Here is a 7,687-nt window from a genome sequence, read left to right as displayed (position 1 = left end):
AATTGTAGAAACTAATGGTGGTGGTGCGTGTATGCACCCAGATCAGCTGTCTGCGGCCCGGGACGGTGTAACTCCGTCACACATGCTTCAAATGAATTATTTAAAAAAAATAAATGCATGAAACAGCTTTGGATGTAACATTATAAAGATGAATTCTTGCTGTTTTTTGTAAATCTAGAAATTATTTTAATCTGCAGTGAGGGCCTAACCATAAATATCCTCACAGTGAGACATCAGTTTCAAACAAGAGCAACAAAGATGAAACACATTTATGAAAGTCAAAATAAATTCTCTAAATGTTCATTTAGAGAAGCCAGGCAAAAATTAACCTTCAGATTGTGGCAGGATGAATGTTATCCCTCGGTCCAACCCACTTTCAGCCTGGCGCATTAGGGGGCGCTAGTATAAATAGTGGCCATTTGAGTGTCCCTGGATCGCTTACCTGTGATCTCCTTTTTGGTCACCTGACTTCCCTTTGGTGTTGCCGAGATCATTTGCGGGTTACTCTTCTGAAGCCTCCATCGCAGCTGGTAGGTGTTTACTCATTGTAGTGTGTATATTACCTTACTTGGTGGTAAACGGCTATTGTTTGTAGGTCGTAGCTGTAGAAGCCTCCTCCGAGCCATTCTGCTCACGTTCTATGACACGGCTTACTTGGTACGTAATCAACTTTTGTTACGCTCTCTGCCTTCTATTGTTCTTTTATAGTAATTATTTATTATGCTTTGCAGGAAGTGTGGGCCTTAGTTTTGCGCCAAGCTACGCGAACTGAAGTGCTGCTGTTTTGCTTTGCTGTGCTTTTACCGTCTGTTCCCGTTGCGAGATTTCTTTCCCTGCTGCTGCCAGCTTTTACAGTGGACGTCGGCGTGGACAACGGCCATATGCATGCCAGTTATCGGAGTCAGCTGGCGTGCATATTGATTGACCGTTAACTTGTAGTTGTGCAGACGGCAAGTTGGAGCAATACGGCGATTCCGTTTGCTCCAGATGTTAGAGTTTTATCCAGATTGTATGTTGTTTTACTGTTTTTGATTTGTAGTTTGGTTTTTTGTTACGCCACTGGTGGGAGGCCCTTTTTCTAGCTGTAGATCACCAGTGTGGTCCTGCAGTTGGGTTATCCCCCAGCGTTACACATTAGTTTGTTGTAATATATTAAAATTTTCTTTGTTTCTTTTATTCAGAAGTGGAGCGCCGACGTGGAGGAGACTAGGGTGCCTTGGTGGTGGGATCCTTTGCGTGTACACACCTGCCTTGTTTAGTTTATTAGTGTGATAGTGTGCTGCACTTGTGTCTTGGTGTGTTTTCTTTTTTTAGTTTGTGTGTGGCATCCCTGCCCCTCCACTGGTAAGCCTCAGCTCTGAATACCTTTTTAAGCATATTTGTACATGAATATTTATGATTGTGCTTTTATACGGTGTTTTAAATAATTATTAATAAATTGTCAATTTGTTTATCATTGAACCTCGTCTCTGTACTGAGTATAGCGAACCTAAGTGCCTTTTTGGTGATTCAGTGTTACTTCCAGTATTCTCTGGGTGAAATTCCCAGGGTGGCGTTGTCTTTTTAAAACTGTGAAGAGTATTTACTTTATTTCCACCTCGTGCTGCCACAATACTATTTGTCTGATTGTCTGTTTACAACCTAAAACACAGACGCTAGGATAGATTATGTGATACTTTTCTGACTTCCTGACTGACATCTTAAGAAGCAGTTAAAGTGTGAGCAGTATGGAAGCTCTGATTTGTATCTGAGCTGGTTCCCAGTAAAGTCTGAACTGGGACTGTGTGTGATGCAAAAAGGTGGAGATTGGAGGTCTTGATTGAACTACAAAGCTTGTAATCATGTTTCCTGTTGTTTGAACTGTGTGTGTTTGTGTTCAGACTTTAAACCAGAGCCAGACGTCGTCTACTCTTCACTGAAGTAACTAACTGGTCCCTCCAGCACCTCAGACCAGAGGACATCTACATGTTACAGATTTTTTATGTTTTATGTCTTTTTATCACTGACTTATACTGAATTAGAAGTCAGTTACTGGAAGTAAGTTCATTGACTTGATATTTGTTGACTTTTGTTCTCTGCCTGTAATCAGTTTTATCACAGCCATAAAGGGGAAATGTCTTCTTTTCTTGGGTGGACTCTTCAAACACTTACTGAACATTGTGGCTAAAAGTATAAAATGCAGAAATTGTTGTAAAAGTTGTCAGCAGCTTTCTGCTTTTAGGGCTCTGAATGTTGTAATTTTTACAGTGAGAATGGGTATTGATAAGATTTTCACAATTCCGATTCCATTTTCGATTCTGTTTAACGATTCAATTCTCTTATTGATTCTTTTAAATCTTCTTTTAATCTTCTCTTTGAACAAGATAGAAATTTAGGAGTAACATGGCCTTACAAACCCAACAGTGAGATCTTAAGAGATCCACAGCCTACAGCTCTTCAATGGGGTGTCACAGGGTCCCCAGGAAAAAAAATTGTAAATGTAAAATAGTAAAATAAATATTCTTCTGTAGCAATAACAAAGTATAACATAAATTATTCTGTAGCAATTACACAAGAATATCCAGTAATGTTCCTGCCTACAATCACTTACCTAAAATCGGGGGCATCTGCTGTGGCAAATGGGTGCAAGCCTTTGACCACAAACTTAGTCACTGCCCGGTGACATTCGTCTATCCTGGCCTGAAAGGAGACGCTACCAGTAGACTGCAGTGAGAACTGCCAGCGAGCACCAGCCAGACTCCGTCTGTCTCTCTCATCATGGTCACCTAAATGCAGCGCACAGTAATGGCAGGTTTTGTAATAAGGCAGATCGCGCTAACATAATATGCACTGTTAGCTGATTATTTACCTGCCGCATTAACGGGAGAGGACGTGCAAACGTTACCGCTGCTGCTGGGTTGAGATTCACGAGTCCGGAATTAAAAACACGACATTCATTTAAGGTTATCGCGTGTTTTGTGAGCAAATGCTTTTGCATATTCGTAGTATTTCCTCCCTTAAATGAAATATCTACTTTGCAAGTATTGCAAATTGCCCTGTTGTCATCCGTTCTCGTAAAATATGACCAAACTTTTGAGCGTTTGAGCTGCTTAGGCGCCGTGTTTCCTGCCAGGTAAACGACGCTCCGCAACATGGTGACGTCATTCGGGGCGACTGGAATCGATAAGGGAATCGTTTGCAAAAATGGCAAACTATTCCAAGGAATTGAAACAGTGGGAACCAGTTCTCAACAAGAACCGGGTTTCGATATCCAGCCCTAGTGAGAACACAACAAAATTAAAACCTGCTCAGAACAAAGTCTGGATTTTGGTTTTCCATGTAAGTCCAGGACACTCAGATGCAGGTCAGGTTTCAGTGTATCTGAAAGGAGGTAATCAAGATGTTTAGAGAGTCAGTCAGCTCTGATTATAGCTGCAGATACTTCAGGGTCACTGCTGGAAGGTAGAAAGACAGGAAAAGGAAGTAAAGTGACAAATAAGAGAACAGATTCTTTCAAAATAAAAAAGAAAGTGATCCAAAAGACAGACAAGGAGGAAACACAGGGAGGCACAGAAACATTAATTCAATTCAATTCAATTCAGTTTTATTTATATAGCGCCAAATCACAACAAAAGTTGCCTCAAGACGCTTTATATTGTACAGTAGATCGCACAATAATAAATACAGAGAAAAACCCAACAATCATATGACCCCCTATGTGCAAGCACTTTGGCGACAGTGGGAAGGAAAAACTCCCTTTTAACAGGAAGAAACCTCTGGCAGAACCAGGCTCAGGGAGGGGCGGCCATCTGCTGCGACCGGTTGGGGTGAAAGAAGGAAAACAGGATAAAGACATGCTGTGGAAGAGAGACAGAGATTAATAACAGATATGATTCGATGCAGAGAGGTCTATTAACACATAGTGAGTGAGAAAGGTGACTGGAAAGGAAAAACTCAATGCATCATGGGAATCCCCGGCAGCCTACATCTATTGCAGCATAACTAAGGGAGGATTCAGGCTCACCTGGTCCAGCCCTAACTCTATGCTTTAGCAAAAAGGAAAGTTTTAAGCCTAATCTTGAAAGTAGAGATAGTGTCTGTCTCCCGAATCCAAACTGGAAGCTGTTTCCACAGAAGAGGGGCCTGAAAACTGAAGGCTCTGCCTCCCATTCTACTTTTAAATACTCTAGGAATAACAAGTAGGCCTGCAGAGCGAGAGCGAAGTGCTCTAATAGGGTGATATGGTACTACAAGGTCATTAAGATAAGATGGGGCCTGATTATTTAAGACCTTGTATGTGAGGAGCAGGATTTTGAATTCAATTCTGGATTTAACAGGAAGCCAATGAAGGGAAGCCAAAACAGGAGAAATATGCTCTCTCTTTCTAGTCCCTGTCAGTACTCTTGCTGCAGCATTTTGGATCAGCTGAAGACTTTTCAGTGAGTTTTTAGGACATCCTGATAATAATGAATTACAGTAGTCCAGCCTGGAAGTAATAAATGCATGAACTAGTTTTTCAGCGTCACTCTGAGACAGGATATTTCTAACTTTAGAGATGTTGCGCAAATGGAAGAAAGCAGTCTTACATATTTGTTTAATATGTGCATTGAAGGACATGTCCTGGTCAAAAATGACTCCAAGGTTCCTCACAGTGTTACTGGAGGCCAAGGTAATGCCATCCAGAGTAAGAATCTGGTTAGATACCATATTTCTAAGATTTTCAGGGCCGAGTACAATAACCTCAGTTTTATCTAAATTAAAAAGCAGAAAGTTAGCGGCCACCCAGGTCTTTATGTCTTTAAGACATTCCTGCAGTTTAACTAATTGGTGTGTGTTAGAGGTCCCGGGTTCAAATCCCGGACGAGCCCCCACTTATGTTACGACCCGGCTCAAAAGCCGCAACATTAAAAAAAAGGAGACGAATAGCAGGGTGTAGGTGAGACGAGGTTTTATCTTAAAATGGAATACCAGGTTGGCTAAAATGGCTGGTGCCACCAAGGCAAAGACAAGTGAGCTCCCTGAAAGCCTGCCTCAAGTATGCTTTTATCCACACCTGACTAGGTGTGGCCAATTAGCACCAGCTGAACACATTAAGATGATTAGGGGCTGCAGAGGGACATAACACCTGGCTTCATGGATAGATAGAGCTGCGTGTCATCTGCATAGCAGTGAAAATTTATGCTATGTCTTCTAATGATGCTGCCTAGGGGAAGCATGTATAATGTAAACAGAATTGGTCCTAGCACCGAACCCTGTGGAACTCCATAATTGACCTTAGTGGGTGAAGAGGACTCTCCATTTACTTGAACAAATTGGAGTCTATTAGATAGATATGATACAAACCACTGCAGTGCAGTACCTGTAATACCTACAGCATGTTCTAATCGCTCTAATAGGATATTATGATCAACAGTATCAAACGCAGCACTAAGGTCTAGCAGGACAAGCACAGAGATGAGTCCACTGTCAGAGGCCATAAGAAGATCATTTGTAACCTTCACTAAAGCTGTTTCTGTGCTGTGATGAGCTCTGAAACCTGACTGAAACTCTTCAAATAAGCCATTCCTCTGCAGATGATCTGTTAGCTGTTTGACAACTACTCTTTCAAGGATTTTTGATATGAAAGGAAGGTTGGAGATTGGCCTATAATTAGCTAAGACTGCTGGGTCTAGATATGACAGGTTTAACTACAGCCACCTTGAAGGTCTGTGGTACATAGCCGATTATTAGAGATAGGTTGATCATATTTAAGAGTGAAGAATTAATTAATGGCAGGACTTCTTTGAGCAGTTTTGTGGGAATGGGGTCTAAAAGACACGTTGATGGTTTGGAGGAATTAATTATTGAAGTTAACTCAGAAAGATCAATTGGAGAAAAAGAGTCTAACTTAACATCGATGGTACTAAAAGTAGCTGTAGATGATATTACATCTGTGAGATGATTATTGGTAATTTTTTCTCTAATGATAAAAATTTTATTTGTGAAAAAGATCATGAAGTTATTACTAGTTAACATTAAAGGGATTGTTGGCTCAGTAGAGCTCTGACTTTTTGTCAGCCTGGCTACAGTGCTGAAGAGAAACCTGGGGTTGTTCTTATTTTCTTCAATCAGTGACGAATAGTAAGATGTTCTGGCTTTGCGGAGGGCTTTCTTATAAAGCAGCAAACTATTTCTCCAGGCTAAATGATGATCCGTTCAGGTAGCTGCTCTGCTTTATGTTGGTACAGGGCATTGAAGATGATAACAGTGGGTGGATTATATTCTTAAACTTAGTTACAGCACTTTCAGAAAGACATCTACTTTGATAAAGTCTACTCTCCACTGCTGTGTAATCAATTATTGTAAATGTAAATGTTATCAGGAAATGATCAGACAGCAGAGGGTTTTCAGGAAACACTGTTAAATGTTCAGTTTCTATGCCATATGTTAAAACAAGATCTAGTGTGATTAAAGTGGTGGGTGGGTTCTTTTACATTTTGAGAGAAGCCAATTGAGTCTAATAACAGATTAAATGCGATGTTGAGGCTGTCATTTTTAGCATCTACATGGATGTTAAAATCACCCACAATAATTATTTTATCTGAGCTGAGCACTAAATCAGATAAAAAGTCTGAGAAATCAGAGAGAAACTCTGTGTAAGGCCCAGGTGGACGATAGATGATAACAAGTAAGACTGGTTTCTGAGTTTTACAGCTGGGGTGGACGAGGCTAAGCATCAGGCTTTCAAATGAATTAAAAGTCTGTCTTTGTCTTTCGTTAATTAATAGACTGGTGTGAGAAATTGCTGCCACACCGCCCCCTCGGCCTGTGCTTCGAGGTTTCTGGTAGTTAGAATGACTCGGGGGTGTTGATTCATTTAAACTAACATAATCATCCGGCTGCAACCAGGTTTCTGTAAGGCAGAGTAAATCGATTTGTTGATCAATTATTAAGTCATGTACTAACAGAGACTTGGAGGAGAGAGACCTAATATTTAATAGTCCACATTTCACTGTTTTACTCTTTGGTTCAGATGTGGATACTGTATTGTTCTTTCTTTGTGATTTTTTATGTTTAATTTGTTTATTGCTGGTTTTTAGTTTGTTTTTTTGTCTGTTTGGGAGCTGACACAGTCTCAATGGAGATGGGTTTTTGGGGGGTAGCAGGAGGAGAGAAGCTGCAGAGAGGCGTGTAAGACTGCAACTCTGCTTCCTGGTCCCAACTCTGGATAGTCATATTTTGGGGGGTTTAATAAATTGGTCCATATTTCTAGAAATGAGAGCTGCTCCATTCAAAGTGGGATGGATGCCGTCTCTCCTAACAAGACCAGGTTTCCTCCAGAAGGTTTGCCAATTATCTATGAAGCCCACATCGTTTCTGGGACACCACTCAGACAGCCAGCAATTTAAGGAGAACATGCGGCTAAACATGTCACTCCTGGTCTGATTGGGGAGGGTACCAGAGAAAACTACAGAGTCCGACATTGTTTTGGCAAAGTTACACACCGATTCAATATTGATTTTAGTGACCTCCGATTGGCGTAACCGGGTGTCATTACTGCCGACGTGAATTATGATCTTACTGTATTTACGTTTACCCTTCGCCAGCAGTTTTAAATTTCAGAAACATTAAGAGACCAAAGGATCAGCACAGGGAGAAGAAAATAACAGAATCAAAGTGAAACTAGAAACACTCAGAATAACAATGAGTTCAAAGTGTGAGGAGGTCT

The sequence above is a fragment of the Oreochromis niloticus genome, unplaced genomic scaffold, assembly GCF_001858045.2.
Source record: "Oreochromis niloticus isolate F11D_XX unplaced genomic scaffold, O_niloticus_UMD_NMBU tig00002041_pilon, whole genome shotgun sequence".
Classification (NCBI taxonomy): domain Eukaryota; kingdom Metazoa; phylum Chordata; class Actinopteri; order Cichliformes; family Cichlidae; genus Oreochromis; species Oreochromis niloticus.
Note: the sequence above shows the minus strand (reverse complement) of the source record.